This window comes from Carassius carassius, chromosome 22 (assembly GCF_963082965.1).
Source record: "Carassius carassius chromosome 22, fCarCar2.1, whole genome shotgun sequence".
Classification (NCBI taxonomy): domain Eukaryota; kingdom Metazoa; phylum Chordata; class Actinopteri; order Cypriniformes; family Cyprinidae; genus Carassius; species Carassius carassius.
This window is the reverse complement of record NC_081776.1, coordinates 14,093,311-14,113,704: the sequence shown is the minus strand read 5'-3', so window position 1 is coordinate 14,113,704 and position 20,394 is coordinate 14,093,311. Positions and strand designations below refer to the sequence as shown.

General features: G+C 37.4%; 1 protein-coding gene across 3 annotated transcripts in view; it reads right to left on the bottom strand.

The window, feature by feature from the left end:
- LOC132099017 (synaptotagmin-1-like) overlaps positions 1-20,394 on the bottom strand; it is a 196,278-nt gene that overhangs the window by 71,808 nt on the left and 104,076 nt on the right. The window contains exon 1 of one of the 3 annotated variants that reach the window (XM_059505378.1): positions 4,725-4,883. The exons of the other annotated variants lie outside the window; for them this stretch is intronic. The gene's annotated coding sequence lies outside the window, so the exon portion shown is untranslated. Of the gene's footprint in view, positions 1-4,724; positions 4,884-20,394 lie in introns of those variants that run through there. 3 annotated transcript variants of the gene reach the window in all.

Sequence of the window (20,394 nt, the reverse complement as noted above, 5' to 3'; positions counted from 1 at the left end):
TAAATGCACAACTATAAAAGCTACTGGAGACTAGAGGGTGTCAGAGATTAGAGATCTTACAATCGGAAGGTCATTTGTGTTATTTGGAGGTCAGGAAGTATGTGTCAACTGTGTAAAATGAAGTGATTTAGCTCAATGACCCATAAACAAGTCAACATATGACTCAGGTAAAAGGCTGATGCACACTGTGTGACCTCTGTTAAACATTGAACTAATCACAAACAAGCTTCCCTTCTTTATAGTCAACATATTTTATGATTGTGGCTAATACATAGGCTTCATGTGTTTATATACTATATGTACGAATAACAATGCATAACATTCCCAACAAAAAAAAATTGTTACTCCTGAGACATGACAATATGTCTTGCATGCATAAGCCACTGCTTTTTAAATCTAATTAATGTGTGCATGTGTTAAATAAGAATGTGTAGCACAAAATTACTCTGGAGACACATGGCAACATGGCCTGCATACATTGCATAACTTTTAATTAAACTAATGGAGTGGAACACATTTATGTTTGAAATAGCATGATAACAGACTACTAATACTGCCACAGTATGTAGTATGTATACTTAATGTATACTTAATTGTTTCAGATATAATCCATTGTCTTTTTCACTTCTGAATCTTCACAGTCTGGCCAAGACCTGCAGAGCTGCTGGAGTAAGAGTGGTCAGAATGATCTGGTAGACTGTGGACAGCATGTATGGCATTAGACACCCTCAGGGGAAGAGGAAACCAACCTCAACTTTATTCTGCTCACCGGCAGAGTGAAGGACACAGAAAGAAGGAGAAAATGACTGAAAGCAAATGGATGCTTGGTGGTATAGATGAGAAAAAAACAGAAACAAATTTATATGGTGGTGTGGGGGCCATGTTATTAACAGCCTGCTGAAATGCACTTAACTCATGCCTATTCAATTATGCTAATATAAACATGCAAATGACCACAGCCTGCAACATCATGCTGTCTCAATTAGGTTATGGGCTTACAAGAGTTTATGGTCCTATCTACAAGCAAACAGCTTTTGACCTGTGATTATCTCCATGAGACATCAGTGGGGTGGGATGACTTGCAGACTGAGATGAGAAATGTTCTGTTTGCGTGTGACTGTATGTGTAGGACGGTATGGATGTGCATCTTCACATTATATTTACTGGTTCACTTCAACATTGCCACTTTTCAGCACTGCCGCATTAACTCACAATGAATCACAAAGTCCAGCTTTCAGGGAGTTAAAGGTAAACTTATGTCATGTGCTTTTATTTTTCATATTGTATAGATCAAATGGAACAATTCTGGGGAATGTGAGTCAAGCTCCACAACATTAAATTAGCATAAAATTACTCCAGACATCATCTCTGAATCGGTGGGAACTTTTAACTGCACAATAAATCTGAATCACTGGTCTACATTATTGCTCAGCTTTCATGTCCAGCATGTATTCATGATGTACGAAAAAAAAAGAAAAATAAATGAAAATTAGGTATTAAAATCAATAGGGTGAATTGTCAGAAGCTTGGTGAGTAATACATCATTTTCAGAATGACCAAGGCCAGATTAATTAAATCGATTCTGACCGTGAAATACACCATGCCGGCTTCAAAGAAATAGCTTTAGACAAGAGCATTTCATTATTTAGCATGTCCCATACATATGCATGACCAACATGATATAGCTAACATGCTAAACACATATGCACTACATAGACACCACAAGTGATTTCCAGGGATTTATTATCTTATTTCTATAAAATGAATAAATATCTTTTGCCAAAAAATGCTGCATACTTTATTATATTATAACACTGCATACTATATTATCTGAAGGTTGTTCTGGCTGGTTGCTAGGAAGGTACTTAGATGTTCTAAATGGTTGCTAGGCAGCTGCTCCTGCGTTGTGTGTGAGTTTAAGAACAATAAAGAAAATAAACAATGATGCCTAAGAAAGTATACACTATAAAGGGAAACAGTCAGTCTACAAAGGGTTGCGACCACTAATTTCTGACCCTTTTATGGAAAGAGCAAAACATGAATGTAGAGGAACTTGTATACTGACAGAACAGCCACTGAGATTGTCGCTGTCCTCAGAACAGTGGTTTTCAAAGCAGCCCACTCACTTAAAGCCTGGAAGTGTGTCGCTGTCCAGTGCTGAAAGAGTCGAGGCAGGTGGCGCTGTCCAAAAGCAAGAGGTGCTGAAAGCTGTGTGTTGTGTTGAAGAGTGTGGAAAAGCGGACACTCTGTGGGCGGCTATGAGGCTCGTTTGCTCAGAGCTGTCAACAGTATCCTCAGCACCTATGAGGGCATTTCTTGCATTGCGTCTGTTGCATTTTTAAAACTGTTTATGTACATAAGCCTCAGACTGATGTCTGTGTCTTTTGTCTTATGCACATTAGCACTTTTAAGACAATCAAAACAATGCAACTCTTGAAGATTTTGAAATTTCAGTTTTCAGTTACAGGATCTTATTTGATTTATAGACAATTCTTATTAACAGCATCCTTTTGGATAGGTTCCAAATTATGTAACAAATTTCTAATACAAATACTGCTATACTCATTTCTTTATGAGTTTATTTTTTATTTTATTTTTGGACAAGGATTATATGCTCTCTTGCTTCTTTGAATGCAAGAGCAAGCCCTGATTTTTGGGTTAACAGTAGACAGTACAAAATAACAAAACAAAAAAAATTCTTAATTCCTGGAACTATAATACAATGCTTAGCATACACATGGTTAAGACTACACACAGTGCTTTGCTTCAAAGTGGTCATCTGCAGATATGTATTTTTTTCTCCCTATTTATTTATTTTTATTAGGAATAATGGTTGAACCTGCTGCTTGGTACGCGTATACACTAAGCAGACAATCATACAGCTAATTTTTGACAGCTGGATAAATCCGTTAGATAATCCAAATCCGCAGCAACGGAGATAGAGAAAGAGAGAGTCTATAAGGGAGATTAAAAAGAGGAGATTGTGAGCGCTGAATCCCAACATCACTGATCATGTGACCCTAATTCCACTCTGTCATTTCTTCCCGAAGAGTGTTAGAGAGATGACCAATCACAAAGCACAGTTTGTGAGCTCGTGAGGAGTGGGAGAGAAAAAAAAACATGCCGCTAACAGCAAGTCAATCGCAAATACAGTCCAAAAAGGGGGAAAACACTCATACAGACTCACACTTGTCACTGCAATGCATATGTAAACAAAAAAGCAACCTTTAACATGCATATACACCTAGTTCTATTTCAGTTTGGTCTTTCTTCCTGACAAAAGTATGTGGGTTTTCTCTCTGCATGACACTGACTGCAACGGCATATTTACGACTCTTCACCAACTCGTACAGGTCGACTCCTGTCCCCATCCATGTCATTTTACAGCCCTGCTACTGTCATGTTTTGTTCTACCTTCTATGAAATTCATAGCTCATATAAATTACACGACCATTAGGAAAAAAAGAAGAAAAAAAACCATCAGTAGAGCTCTTGCCAGCATCACTCATTAACTATTGATGCTGTATGAGATCTGGTGCAACAGCTGGACACACACACACACACACACACACACACAGATTGTTTATTTCTGAACTCATTGACAATGAACTCAATTCAAACCAGTCTCTATGGTCCTAAACCAAACAAGAGGGGTGGCAGTTTAAACTCAGGCAGAGGTGGTCAATCGGCATGCAGTGGCTTTTTAGGATTATGCCAGGCAGGAGAATGGAACCAAATGGAGATAAGTTGTTTGAAGCTCCGCAATAAGCCAGTTTCATGTTTTGAAATGAGAAAACAACTGTGCGTGCTAACTGCAATCCGGCAGCCCCTTTGTTCCTTCTTTAGATTGCAAACTAATAGAGGAACGGGGCTTTAACTTGAACTGAGGGGCTGAAATATAGTGAAACCAGAAGATATCTGTTATTTAGGTGTGGTTTGATATCACTGAAAGGCAGGGAAAAATTACTATACAGAAGGTGATAGTGCCTTGAGGTTTGATAACTCCGTACGTTAAGGGCTGCAAACACCACTGGGAAAAAAGGGGTATGAGATGAGAGCTACGTGTGGGCATGTGGGGGAAGGGGTGTGTAGAATACAAACAAAAAGCATATAACAATTTCACCACTATAATGATAGACAATCTTTGTTTCTTTGCCTGCCTACTCTTATGTCTGCTCTTTCAGAGAAAGCAGATAGTCCGTCCTCTTATGCCCTGTGTAAATAACAGTAGTGTCTAGAAAAACCCTCTTGCTAACTTCAAACTGACAGTTTTCAAAGAAAACGTCCAGGCAGGGGCAGAGATGTGTGGAGATGACCTCCTCATCTCCAGTGTCAGAATTAGTGAGAGCGTCAGTAGACGGCAGGAAGCTAGTAAAGTTATTCCTCCTGGAATCAGCCGTCACGATGCACCGGAGGTAGGAAGCAGTGTGTCTCATGTTCTAGTTAGTGCTATTATTGATTGTTTTCACTCTGTAATGAAATGCAAAAGCCTTTCACATGGCTGAGCATGTAATCACAACACACATGCATGCAAATATGTGAGTAGTGTTTTATTCTCATCAGAGTAGAGTCAGATATTGATATCTAAGCCATTTCAAGACTTTAAAAACCATCTTCTGAAACAGTTGATTACAGAGTACACTTGACTACAGAGGTTATAGAGGTAACTAACACACACAGACCCAAAGAGGGAAACTGTTCTCAGCACAGTCAAGTGTCCCTACCTGGCGGTCTGTAGTCACCCCTGGGTTTTTGTTCAGAGCTGGATGTCAGGAAGAGCAGGAGGTAAAGGCTGAAAAAGAATTGAGTGAAAACAACTCCGTTTGTCCTGCAGAAATATGGATGCCCTGTGCACACACGCTCTCTCTCTCTCTCTCTTACACACCACTCTGACACGCAGCACTGTATTTCTCTCTCTCTCGCAGCCTTCCTACTCGTCTTCCCGCCCAGCTACCCCCGATACCCTCCCTTTTCCTATCTCTTTCTTTCACACACACTGTCATTCTCTCTCGTCACACATGCGCACACACACTCTCTCTCTCTTTCCAGGCACTCACTCATTTGCTGTGACATGAGCACTCTCGTGTACACACATTCGATTTCTTTACTCAACAAACATTCTATTCTTCTGCTTTTGTCTTTTACGAACAACAATGAGCACCTCTTTCTTTTACTTTTTTACATGACTAAGGCAATATTTGTAAAAGAATACCAGCTTGTTGTTAACAGAGTACTAAGAGGTTCTCAACCAGCATCACAGGTTTTCTATAGGTTACAGATAACCACATGATGTAAAATATACAAAACCGAGGTCCTGAACCAAATCCATTATATCAATAAAATCTAAAACTATACATACTTTTGTGTGTGTACATTTTCACACACACACACACACACACACACACACACACACACACACACACACACACACACACACACACACTGCTGGATTGACACACCAGTTCACAGCTGATAACTGAGAGCATCGAGACTACAAAGAGTCTAATTGTCTAATAATCTAATAGTTAGTATAAACATGCTAGATGAAGGTCTTGGGTTTAAGGCACATCTCACTACCATTTATTAACTGAATTTATATTAAAAAACTGTAAATGTAAAAAATGATTAGTTATAAATAGGACAATTTGCTGTTTAACATGCAATACAGCAGATACATAAAATGTCAGTTTAAAAAAACAGACCAATCAGAATGGAAGAACACATTCCGTGTGAATGCTCCTAAGACTGCCATTAATTCCTGCTATTTTACACCTTTCTATCTTGTAGTGTAGATGTAGCCAACATCCCCTTGAGGAGTCAGTCAAGGGCATTCCCAAAGAAGCTGTATGCAAATGCACAGTGAGCCCGGAGCAGCTGCTTGGCCCCTCCCCTGGTCCAGATGCTCGGCCTGTGAGGGGAGTGGGGGCGGAGCGGTGGCCTAAAGGGACTATAAAAAGCCACCGCAATAAACACAGCTTGAGCTCAGCTTGCTGAGAAACCAATTTAGAACAACACAGGCATTTTCGAAATCAGCTGATTTGTATATTTGTTGTTTTGAGTTTAAGTGCTGTTTGAGCTTTGTTATTTTTAGGCACTACCAAATGGAGGGTTTGGAATCAGAATGGTTTGAATTGTCATCAAGGTCATGCCTTTCAGTGAGAAACACTCATCACTGCCCGAGTCTGCAAAACAGGGAAAAAAAGGTAGAGGGGGTGGACTCACTGCAGGTTGAATGCACTTCATAGAACTCAGGTCTGATGCATGGAATTCCAGGATCGCTCCCTTTGTGCTATATCAGTCTTTGCTTCTCTCTTTGTTTCTCTCTCCCTTTTGACCTCATTCTATTCCCGTCTCTTTTTCACACTACGTCTAATACTGCTCTCATGTTGTGACGGTTCATTTTTCCATTGTACGCATACGCTTCAGGCAGCAATATGTTCTATCTGACAGTTTACATTAGCAAAAGCCTCTCAGCAACAGAATAAGCTGCTGGCCATTAATGACATCCACTCAGTTTCTGAACGCACAGATACAGGTCAGGTTTTGCTTTTCATGTACGCTCTCAACACCTTAAATATTATCCTTTAACCTCTTCCACAACCTTGAGTTTTGTTTTTTTCTGTGTTGCAATCAATGAGAATTCTCATTCATTTTACAGATTAAAATGCAACGTATCTGAGTGTAATAGGATATCCAACAATAATACACATAAGGTGGGACTTGATTGTGTCTATTAGGATTGGAAGGTGATAAGTGGTTGTTACATAACGGAACAGAGCCATACAGAATGTTTGATACAATAGTGCCTATTTGGCTACTAGTTAACATTATCCAATGGCATATAGCATCAATTATGTAAACGGAAGATGAAAGTCAGTTCCAGGAAATGCAAGTACCGTAAAACTTCAAATAATAGCCGAGTCCCAAATAGACGCCTGTCTCTATTAAACGCCTGGTGTGACGACAGGTTTGGGTAAATAAAGGCCGGTCTCAAATAGAGGCCTGGTCTGTTTCAAGCGTGGGAAAAGCTGGATACGGAGCGGCTGAAAAATTCCTTTAAGGTAAGCTTGCGCGCGCATGTGTGTGTGTGCGAGGGAGAAAGAGGTATAATATATTTATAATATATGTATAAGATAATATATTTCATTGACTTCGGGATGTTATCCTTAGGTATGTGCCCTGACAGTAGCTTCTGATGGAAGTGAGGATCACCTTATCCATTGTTTCAAAGAGGGAAAGCCGTGCGCATCTGGGCGAGAGCTGTTAGTGCAAGCAAGGCAGGCAGAGTTAGCGGAGGCTGGAGAGAGAGAAGTGGAGGAGAGCGACGTGGAGGAGGAATTCGCCAATGAACTTGTAATTGAGGATCGCGGGGATGATGATAGTGATGAATAGAGTAATTTTGTTTTACATGATTGCAGTTGTTTTACAGGGTAGCCTTCATTCTTTCTTGTTGATATGTTTCGGGCAACAAGTTCAAATGCTCGATGGATTTTAGCGGTAACTTCTATTGTTCTGCTCATTGCTGTCACATCGTTTAAAAAAAATAAAAAATAAAACCATAAACCATATAAATACACTGTAAGCCATCTATCTGCACTGCAATAAGTAAACCATTTGCAAACAGCTGTTTGGTTGATTGTTTGTGGTTTTGCTATTAGCATTGTCCTGTTTGAAACATATAGACATAGAACTTTCATTTATCTGACCAATGGCAGTGTTTGAAAATAAAAAAAATATCAGCTTAAATATTGTCTTCTAGTGAAACTAGAATTACACACTTGATCTTTAAAAAATGACAATCCAAGACTAAGTAGTGTGGAACGACTGTTTTTATTGATAAAAGACCTTAAATCACTTAAAGTGAGACCACCTTTTAACATAATACAATAAGATGCTAATGCAGTATCCTTTTGGGACAACCATCTCCAAACAGCTCCTTAAACGTTCATGATGTAGAGTTTGGGATGATATTGATGAAACAGGAAGTGTGTGTGGTTACACAGGCAGCCAGGCAGGAAATCAAACCCAGCACAAACAGACTCAAAGCTTAATGATTACCCTCGTTAAGCCATCTGCTCCAAACTGCAAACCTTTAGAGGGGGACGTGTCTCTTGCTGTCTTTTTTTTTATTTAAACAGATGTGTATTGGATCTCGCAGTGCACTGCAGGTAGATGGTTTATATTCAGCTCCTTGACAGAGAAAATTGAGAGTCAGCCAACTGGCGCTAGAAGAGAGGTGAGAAAGACAGCGACCTGTGCGTATGCTCGCCACATAATATAAGCTTATTGATCCAAGGTGGGGGGAATAGGGTTTTTTTCCCACATTTTCACCTCTGTGTTTTGCTAAAGGCGTTATTATCTCATGCCACGTTGGGTTTATCTGTTGTATCTCTCCAGCTCACAGCATACTACATGTCTGTGCACTCCCTGTGTCGCTTAAATGTGCACGGCAAGCACACACGCTTCTCTCGCAGCAACCACAGAGATCTGCCACTGAAGATGATGGATTGCTCAAGGAGTAAAACAATAGAGCAACATTATCAAATCTCACAAATCTAACAATCAGGACGGATCCTAATGTGTAATCAGTGACAGCTGATCACTATGCAGTTTACATAGAGCATAATACTGCCCTATTGAGGACGCGGGCTCAAAATGAACAGAATGTTGTATTATGACCTTTGAACCAGATGATGTCCTTTGAAGCAAGACAATGTCCACCTTGCAAAGACTATCCCAATCTGTGTTCTCAGGTCAGATGGTTCCTGGGTGGCTAATTGATTGAGCCTCTCTTCTCTGTTAAGGCATAGACTAATAGCTCAATTCCCATGGGCACATCTGTTACCAAGGCAATGTCTATATAAACAATAAATACCAGCCATTGCTATAATGATCTTTAAGCACAATGGAGCTTTTAAACTGGGCCAGATCTTTTTGCATAGTGTACTGTAGTTATTTTTCCAAGCAAAGATTTCATCTGTGTTGAAAGCTATTTCTGAGGCATTTGAGAAAGACACATGAGATTTTCTTAACTGTCCTTTCATTGATAAATAAACAAAAAGTAAATAAAGATTGCTCAAATTATTTACAATATTTCTTCACATAAAGATCATCAACATCAACTTATAACTATTTTAACTAATAATTATTCAGATGCACTGACTAACAAACAAGTAACTCGCACATGCATCATTTCCACAATATAAATACACCCTTGCTTATACATCAATAATTTTTTCTACTGATTTATGGGTAAAAACTCAAAAGTTTACATCTCATTCACTGTCATGGAATGGTCTAAGCTTCATGATGCACTTCAGTTTTCAAATAGTACTGGTTAACAGTTTACAAATATGTATATTTTTAATGTGCTGCAGCCACCTAGAAAACTAAACACTGCTTAAAATAAGTGTCTGCAAGACGACTTAAAATCTGGATATTTTCAGGAACAAGAGAAGATATATTGAAGATATATATATATATTTTTTGTATTAAATGTTTTAATGTTTTCTCACTCACCAAAAGTCTTAATTAATATTCATAGTAGTAGTGCTGTCAATGCATTCATCTTTAAGATTAATTAAATATAACATTGTTTAACGTTTAGCATTGTGTTACATTTCCTAAGGCAGGGACCACATTCATTCAAACTATGGACTGGAATAAGAGCACAACAAAGCAACACACAAAAGCAAATCCTTTGTATTACTCAAATTCAGTTATAAAAGGAAACCAAACCGGTAAGAAATATGAGACATACTTAAAAACAATGCTTATGTGAACACAACCACAGGACTGCTACAGGTTAGTAGGGAAATTTATCTAATTATTCACAATGCGCATTTGGAAAAGCAAAATATTTATAGGAACATTTCAGCAGGTTCAATATAGTTCATATTAAATGAGGGAATGTGATTCATTGTTTTAATCAACTGACAACCCTAAAACATAATAATGTGTGTTCTTTTGTGTAACTGACTATATGTAGGAGTGCTTCCAGGAACGCCTGAGCCATATTATTCATTGTATTACGTATCTACAATAGATTGGCCACCCAGATTTCAGAATCAATATCAGCCATAATTATTCAGTACCATGGTATTACTATCTGATACCATCACTTTAGATTTTGTGAAGATTGTTTGTTCTAAAACTACTAGGGCATACTAGGGCATCAGCTCATTCCTAAAGTCGGTTGCCAGGATTCAGCAAGGCAGACAGATTTGAAGAAATGGTCTACAGAAGAGTGTTTAATACAATAATCTCAGATGTGCTGGTGGCAGAGGAGTGTCTGCTTTAGCACAGAAAAATAAATTAAGAATGGATCTCTCAGCTGCCACATTAATGAGGCAAACCAGGAACACAGAGCTCACTTACACCTGCTAACCACAATTGAGTGCCAAACTCACTGACTCTTCTCATATTAGAAAGTGAGAAAAATAAAGTAAGAAAGAAAAGAAATCGAGAATGTGCTAGGGAAAACAAACAATGCCTCTCTTAAACAAGGTATTACTGAGTCTGCATGCTCATTGCAAAAATGAGGCTTTAGTCAATGTTCCATTCCGACAAATCCCATTTTCGACAAAAGTTTTTGGTGGCAAAAAGTATTCTTCATAATCCAAGACTGCCTTGTACATAAGACTTATATATATATATATATATATATATATATATATATATATATATATATATATATATATCCAGGAGTACAGAAACAATCTGAAAAGTTGGTAGGCCATATTATAAACCTTATCAGCTTAGCTCATGAATATGAATTAGGTTGCATAAAATTCCAGTAAATATGTAAATAGTTTATTTACATAGCAAAATGCATACACAATGTTACTTAAAAATTATTACATAGGCATAATAAAGAGAACAGTAATAGTAAAAATAATAGTAAATAATTAGTAATAAATAGTAAATAATAGTATAAATATAAATTAACAAAAAATAGAATTAAAAATACATAAAATAAAGTTAAGAAGTAGTCCTAACTGATTTAGACCGATTAAGTCCAGTGCCAGTGTAACAAGAAAGAAACTTCAGTTTGGTCTTAACATTGCCATCATATGCATCTGGATAGAACATTTTTGTTTGCACATTGGCCAAGCAAAATTATGATGTCCTAAAATAGTACTTTAACTACACTAACTTTCAAATTTCTCAAAGTTATAAAGGTCGCAGATCGCTTCTGGACTGCCATTAACATTGAAATGCTACTCATCTCCTTAACTCAAGCCCCTGAATACCAGAATATCCTCCAGACATAGACAGAATTTTACCCCTCATTCAATGTAAAACCACAAAATGAGCCTCTCCTTGAAAAATAAAACAGCCCTGAAAGTATGTCTCCAACTGGAGAAAGACCAATATGAATGAAGACTGTTCTCAACTTACATACAGTACACACACCCTTACTTACCAATACACCTATAAGGCCACTGCTAATAAATAGAAGCCTTTGAGAGATGCCCTTTTGCACTTTGTCGCAAGTGTAGGTTTAATTATGAGGCCATCCTTAAAAATATTTTGGTTTCCAGTAACAGTAAAAAAAAATAAAATAAAAAAAAATGGTCGGTAGGTCAGTTTATATATATTTTTTCAAGTTTCAATGTAAAAAAAAGGAACATTTTGGTGATGGTGATGACGTATGTATGAATTTAAACAAATTAGCATATCGTGACGTCACTGACTGGGTCTTCAACCCGTGCCTTCGGGCGCATAATTGCAAACCTCTTTTGATGCAGGCTATATAGACCACAAATAAATTAAAATATTTGTCAAAAACATGTTTATTGTATGAATTTCAGGTGAGAAGAAAAAAACGAGTTACTGTTATACTGTTTTACTTGCATCCAACACTAGGTGTCAATGCAACCTACAAATGAGAGACCGTTTACTTTGCTTTCTTGGGTTGTCAGTTTTGTGAAAAAAATCCTGTTTGATTTGAGAGACAATTGCTCATTGAATCGACTGTAAAATCGATTTTGCATGTATAGATGCATTTTATACAGAAAATAACACCAAATATAGTTAAATCCACGAACAACAGGTAGGACGAGTGTAAAGACCAATATTTCTGATGATTTATTGGCGTGAAGTTACGTGCACAATGACAAACAGGAGTGCAACATTCTCGAAAAACAATAAGCAGAGTGGACTGCCATAACGCAAAACCTTTACTGCAGGCTTCAACATGGCTGTGTTTACGATTAGAAATGTCAACAACAACAAAAAATTGCATAGGCGATTCTGATCTGTCAAAAAAAGAAAATCGAATTTCGAATATTCGTCGAATTTAAAACAAAAATCCACATTCTAATACGTTGCATTCGAATTTTAGGTGTGCATTAAGGAAGCTGCCTTATGCACGCAGATGACGAAAAGGACATAATGCAGACCATAATGCGGCCGAAGTATACTTGATCTTTATCAGTGGCGCACAAGATGCGATGACGATGTATGTGGCATTGCATTATAAGGCCTATCCAGTTGAAGCCACTACAAAAAAAAAAGAAAAAAAAAAGGAAACCAAGACGTTCACACAGAATGCATATTTCGTGCATTTTCTAGAGGGACACCGTTGGACTCGCGTCTCGCACAAGAGAGCCGTGTTTTTAGAAAGACATGTAAAATTAATGTATTTAATTTAATTTTCTAAAAATATCTCGAGACTTTATGTTGGGTTTTTGTTCCCCATCCCACTGCATCTCATGTTTTTAAATGAAAAAATGTATTCCGTGTGACTGGTTTTCCGCCCTTTTTATTTATTTAACAATGCATGCATACATGATGCTGTTTTGTTTATAGTTCTTTAAGCAACTTAATTAATAATAATTGGTTCATAAAAAATATTTTAATTATGTTGTTTTTTCACAGTCATGTATTCTAATGCATTGAATAAACGTGCAGTAATATTTTGCTCGATGCGCTATCTTGAGGCCTCAGAAGAGAAGCAAAAAGCTTTTCTTGACCCTAATTGAAATTATGCATTTTAAATTTGAATACAATTCGAATTTTGATCTTATTTAAGTAAAAAATTCGAATTTAGTTTTTCAGCTATTTTGACAGCCCAAGGCGATTCTAGCCCGAATCTGTATGTATGCATGAGACTGTCTGAATGCCGGCAGAATTCACATTTCTGTTGTAAAAAGAGAAACATTGTGCAGAAGTATTATTTGCTGTTATGCGTGTTTGTCCGAAGCTGCAAGTTGCTGTGTGACACGTGTTCAAAAAAAAAAAAAAAAAAAAAACATGGACGTGCTCCGAGAGAAGGTCAATCAATTTCCTATTTTTGTTTTCGAAACTTGTGTTGGTTGGTCCAATCGATTCGTGCAATAGATTTTTGAACATAAAGTGACAGTCGACACGGACACGGTTTTAGACTAGATGGGAGAAGGGATGGGAAAAGATCTGGGCACAGTTTTTTCCAGAACTTCGTGCCAAGTTAAAGCGGTGTCGAGCTGTTTTAATGCATTTTTTAGATGTATTATGGTGCCCGAACCCGTATGACTTTGAACAGTGACCGCAAACATTTTGTTTACTGCAGCCGCAGCCATTATTACCAAGCGCTAACCGTTGACTATGACAGTGAATAAGAGTATCAGACGAAGCGAACGCACAGGCCATAGTGTGACATCCGTTAACCAATAGTGTAAACATAGATGACATCAGGGTTTTTTTTTTTTAAATTAAGGAAGATAGCCTTCGTTTGTATGTAGGCCTAGGAAATTTATATATTTACAATACTTACTTAAATATAATTAATATTATTTTATTGCTTTTGTATTAGTTGTTTGAAGAGTAAAAAAAAAATTGGTCGGTCTTGACGCAAATTTACAATCGGCAAGTCGGTCGGACTAAAAGCAAAGAAAAATTAAAAATTGAGTCGGTCCTAAATTGACAGGGTCGGTCGGGTTACGGCAAACAAGAATATTTTTAAGGATGGCCTGAGAGTAAAATTTATATTCACCCCTTCATTTGTTTCATAAAACAGTTGGGTGTCACATGAACTATATTTATATGTTTGTTCCAAAGATGGTTTTGCACGATTTTGTAGACATAATTTAAAAACTGGCAAATCTAACAGAGTTATAATCAGTTTAAAATGAGCTGAAATGATAGAGTGTGTTTGCGCTTGGATCTGGAACAGATATATGCAGGAGATTTGAAATGCATCTTAGGCAAAGAAACCTCTCTTAATTACTTCTGATAGTTTAATTATGCTTCCCGTTTGCCAGGAGCATCAACCTGCCAGACTCAAGAGAAACAGCTTTATTTTCATCATCTCATCACTGTCTCTTTCTGTGGATACGTGGGCACCCTCCATGTTTTCTTCAATGAACGCAGGTGTTAATTTCAGAGTCGTCGCTGGTGAAAGCTACCAAACTAGACGCAAACACACAAAAATACATACAAACCCCCTCGCTTCTCCTACTGACACCTGTGGAGGCCATTGTTTCTGACAGGAGAGGAGGACACGTTGCAGATGTTAATGAAGTTAATGAAGTTGGGATGGTAATGAAGTGTGAGAGAGGAGACGTCCAGGGTGTCCATTGTAATCATAGTCAGCACTTCCAATCCTTGGGTCCTTAATTTATGCAGATATAGTCTGGTTAGGTTGGAGATGTGTAAACCCAGACACTGCCATTTTTCTGTTGCCCATCCTGGTTTCATGCCTATTGACAAGGCCAGTTAGAATTTTAGTATATGAAAAGTGTTGCGGTTCAGGATTTATTCCAACACAAAGCTAATAACTGTAGATGAAAGCATAGAGTTCTTCAAAGATCTATATTTAGTAGGATTCCTTTGTCCAGCAGCATCTGGTAAACACCTGTGCTGCTCTCCACGTTAACGAGGAAGACTGAGGGAGTCTGTCCCACTGGGATCAATTTAATGGAGACATCAGAGAGCTGGAGTGATCTGCTGTGATTTAACATCTACAAGAGCTGCCTCATTGACCAATCCACCCAGGGTGAGCAATTAAGTCTTTTTCATAGCCCCAATTTGACCCCAATGACCTCAGACCAAGGGGAACTCCATAATCATATTGCAAATAAAAGCTCTTGTTCATATACACTCATACAAAGTGCCCCCCTCTTATTTGTACTACACATTTTATACTCTGCAATGACAAATAATCCATCACAATATACAAAAATTATCATTTCAAATGTGCAGAGTTTTATTCAGGTCGGTTTCAAATGGTTTTGAAAGACTTCTACTGCATTTTCAAAAATGCTTAAGCCTAGCGTTGTCATGAAAACAAATTTTTAGAAACGTATTAACCATATTACACACTTTTTTTAGGGTAATTTCCTGTTAAATTTTTTTTTCTGCATGACTTATGTCTTCCCAAAAAAGAACACAATGAATACAATTCTGAAAAAAAAATGCTTACCATAGAAGATGGTTATACAAGTCATTGTAGTTATAAATAGAATTTTGATGTATTTCTGAATAATTAAAAAGATCTGGAAAGTAAAAAAAAAAGGTGTCATGTTACTGATCCAATTATCAAGCACAAACCGGCATACTCTCATAGTCTGGACAGCTGAGGCTATATTTGTGTGGGTCTCTACAGGATCAGTGCTGTGGATTGGGCCGAGGATCAGGTCGGCTTTGGAGAGACTCATTAAATGTGTTTGTCAAGAGTCTGATAATTTAATTATCATGCATACAACTGCTGCACCATCCGGTTAAATCCCTTCCAAGTAATGAAGCTATGCATTAGAATCCTCCTCATGCTGTAATTGTGACTTCAGGAGTTACATCAGCGGTAGCCTTGAAGTCAATTGATCTGAAATTATTCCTCAAGAATGACTTCCATTCAAGTGTTTGAGGACTGAAGGTCTCTAGGAATAATGGGTCTGAAATGCGCATACAGTTGCATGCGTCAAAGCAAACAAACAGAGCGCAACCCACATAAAAATACATCCGTGATTGTAACAGGAAGTTGGGGGAGAAAAACACTAAATGGTTATCTGTAAAATTTTTCACTTATCATCTTCTCCTCAGCTGTAGCACTCACTGCACAGAAAAATAAATACTAACTGATGTCAATGATTGATATCTTGAGAGTTACATAAGAGGTAAACATTTGGGATAACATGAGGTTTAGTTAAAGAAAAGTACGTTTGAATACAGAAGCTTCAGAAAAATATAAATAAATTAGTGTTGAAAGCTTTGGCTTTTAACACTTGCAATTTTCATTCATCTCCACATGAACTTCCACTACAAAATGGCCTTTCCAAAGCAGTGAACTAGGTGTTGGAATGTAATCGCCTCTGTTCTCTTTGCCTGACGGTAATGGTTAATAAAATGCATGTCATGTCCTTAATTGCATGTCAGTCCGAGATGATTAAAACTACCAGGTTAAAGTCCACTCCTAAACTTAAGTCATCCATAGCATATATTGGTTTTCCATTTTCTCAAAGGTTTTTACAGTGGACGGTAGCACACACAACATGCACACAGCAGGCGATGGATGTGTGAGAGAACATGGTATTTTAGTACTCCCCAGGATCCAGTATTAAGTAAAGTAATAACCCAACAAAACAGTCGGGCCTTGGTAATACATCACAACACTTAAACGAATTGCCCTGTCCCACAGCAATGGGACATCAATAGATTCCTTGTAAAACACAGCAGTCATGTGCGGAAACCTTCATAATGGGAAAACGTACTTAAACATGCAAGTAGGTCATTGCTGAAAAGATCAATAAAACTTGCCTTTTGCTGAAGTCCACATGAAATCAAAATTGACCCCATTTACTTAGGTCAACACCAGTGTTTGGCATGAAAGGCTGATCCAATTTTTTGCATGTTATTTGTCTGTTTAAACCAATGCATAAAAATGGCAGACAGTCCAAATCATTGAATGATGTCACTAAACGTTGATGCCACGACAAGAATCATTCACAAGTTTCTGCATGGACCTAACTGGGCACAGGTTTTCAAGCCCTGGGACAAAATGGGATGCTTTAAGGAAAATGTATAGCCTATATAAGTAATAGGCCAAAAAAAAGAAAAAAAGAAAAAAAAAAAAATATTTTAAGACTTAAGATAACGGATTTAAAACAGAAGTGTGGTAGTGCTCCATAAGTTCACGGAAAGAAAAGGATGACAACGCGCATGCTGTTTGTTTGCTTTATTTTACAAGAACACAAATCTTCTGTTTTTATTGTGTGTGCACAAATGAAAGTAAACTCGTTCACGTTTTCTAGAAATTCAAACTTACATCGCAGTCTGTTCATTATCAAAATAAAATACAGTCAACCAAACATATAAAAGCTTACACTGGTCAGTTTAAATAGACCTTAGTATACCGATCCACTCTGCTCTTATGCCAAGGATGTTTTTGATCATGTGAAGGGTATCTTCTCTGTCTATATGCGAATGCGTGTAAAGTACAAGCCTAGTTTACATTACAAATAATAGTTTATCATTCAGATACATTGTGAATATGGAAACATTTGGACTTGTGCCGAATGAGACGAGAGCAATAACCTCCAAATAAATCCAGCCAAACCTGCGCTCGCTCCATCTCGTATACACGCATGTATGACTGTCACAATATAATGAACCGTAAATCCCGGATATTTAAAAACAAATAGGCCTACCGGAACGCAAAAAAATCTAAATCAGTAATTTCCGGAACAGCACCAAGCATGATCAAGCTAAGTACTGGTCATAATACTCACGTAAAAACATCTGATGTGAATAATGGTGTGTTTTGATGCAGCAGCGCTGATGGAAGCGGTTCTCTGACTGTGCTACACAGCCACACGTGCCACAGTTATGTTTGGGATAATTTTATTTTAAATGCCATAATTTCAGTTGAAAACATTGCAATTATTATTTAAAATACAACAACGAGTACCACGAAACCATTTAAAGAGGCATGTTCAGTTGTCTCCGTGCTGGGCTAGAAAACAGTCAACAAAGTAAAATGATCTCAAACGTACTGCGCGCTTTTTCATTTTATCAAATGCTCATAAACCACATCTATTCATTTTATAGTACTGCTACTAGCATTTTATTCAGACTAAAACCCATTTAATTTAAGTGAGAAAGCAATTTAAAAAAAAAAAAAATTGGGTGGCTTTTGCACATTTTGAGTGGCTTTTGCACATCTTTTTCATACTGTGTGCTGCTGCAATAGAAGGATTTTGCAGTATTAAGGTTAACAATTAATTAATTAATTGATTGTTAATTTAAACGACGATCGATCATGGAAATGATGAAAAATTGACATCCCTAGTCTGACTAAATGCATCCCCAGTTGTTTATTCAAACTGAAATGTTTATTGCATTGAGTTTCCACACCAAATAAGTTTTCACATTAAAATAGGTGCCCAATATATTCTAAGAAGTCATGGCCTTATAGTACACAAAGCACCGAACATGTAAATTAAGTGATCATTCGTGATTGTATACTAAAAAGCCAGAGCTTTTATTATAGTGTGAGATTCACATGTATGCAGGCAGGAATGTTGAGAGGTGTTTGTGAGGCTGTTGCTGCCTCTAAGGCAGATGGTTTTTGGGGTTGGGGGATGACAGATGGTTTTACTATAACCAAAAACAAACAATGAGATGTGTGTTCACTTAGAAGAGCTACAGCAGAGCTGAGTGTGTATCTAGATGCATCTATATAATGGCAGTGCCAAAAACCCTGACTCAAGTGAAAAATTTTCTTGGGTTCAATTAGTTCTTCAGCAGTAATGACAACACCTGTCATCAGTGTGCACTATGGGTTTTCATAAGACAATGTAAGCCATGTTGCTCTTACACAACCATGGCACCATTGTAGCCCATGTACCTGTCCCTTTGGAGGTGTTTTTGGCAATGCTAAACCACCATAGGACATATATAACTCAACTGTGCTAAATCATTTACTAGCAGTGACAATCAAAACCGGCTCTTTTACAATTAAACAGTTGGAATCAGAATTGACTTGGGCACACCAGGAACAGGAAGCTGACTTGGAACGAGAATAGGAATGACAGAGGAAAGAGGAATTTACTGGATTGCCTCGATCAACATGAAAAATTGCATTAACATTAACTGATTGTTATGTTAAAAGTGAAATTTATATGAATTTCATATATTTCCTTTTTAATTGTACTTTCTTAAATTCAATTTCTGCAGTATGTCTCATGACAAACTGATTGTTTAGTTAAAAATATGTGGAATTTAATTAAAATTCTACTTCCTTGCATTGAAATTTTGCATTCTGTCTATCACTTCAGTACAAATTAATAAAATGAATGGGAGGTTCCCTTGTGAAAAAGAAGTGGGCTTACTTATTTTCATTATGCACTTGTAATGTTCTTATCAAAAAAAAAAAAAAACAACAACTACAATGTACTTGCAGATAACAATATTAATGAAATAATACACCACTTAACTGAGGAGTACACTGACTGTTTAAAATTAATTCAATAATTTAAAACAGTAAAATATAAAATAAAATATAAAATAGTCTAGAGTTTTCTTTATTTTCATGACTATGAAAATTGTAGAGTCACACTGAAGGCATCAAGGGCTATTTGATCAAGAAGAAGAGTGATGGGGTGCTGCGCCAGATGACCTGGCCTCCACAGTCACCGAACCTGAACCCAATCGAGATGGTTTAGGGGTGAGCTGGACCGCAGACTGAAGGCAAAAGACATATTTCAGTTGTTTCACACTTTTTTGTTATGTATATAATTCCATATATAATTCCACATGTGTTAATTCATAGTTTTGATGCCTTCAGTGTGAATCTACAATTTTCATAGTCGTGAAAATAAAGAAAACTCTTTGAATGAGAAGATGTGTCCAAACTTTTGGTCTGTACTGTATATATATATATATATATATATATATATATTTTTTTTTTTTTTTTTTTTTATTCCAAAGAAGTCCACATATTTTGATGTGTTGATTACCATACTAAGTATACTTCTTAGTATACTAAAGAAGTATATATAGTATACATCTTTTTCCACAAAGGATAAAAGGCATTCGGTTGAATGACGCACAACCCTGGCAGCTAGTTTAATGCTATACTGCTACCAACACTTGTTAAGGTCTAGAATGCGAAAGGAAAGTAAGAGATGTGTGTGAGAACAACCATGAGCTTTTGTTTTTAACCCCATTGACTGTAATAGCCAGCGGAGAATTGTGTTGTCGTCACGGCTGTGCAGAAGTCCCTGCAGGGACAAATGTGCCAGCATTAGAGTTTCCTGCCCGGTTGAAGCATCCACTGTTCTCCTTCTAGCCCATGCTCTGCCACTTTGGATATGTCATGACCAATAATGATGAAAAATTGGATCGCACCAATCCTGCTCTTAGACCACACTCCACATCCTTCTGCACTCGCCTGGAGATGCAGAGCCCCTTGATGGC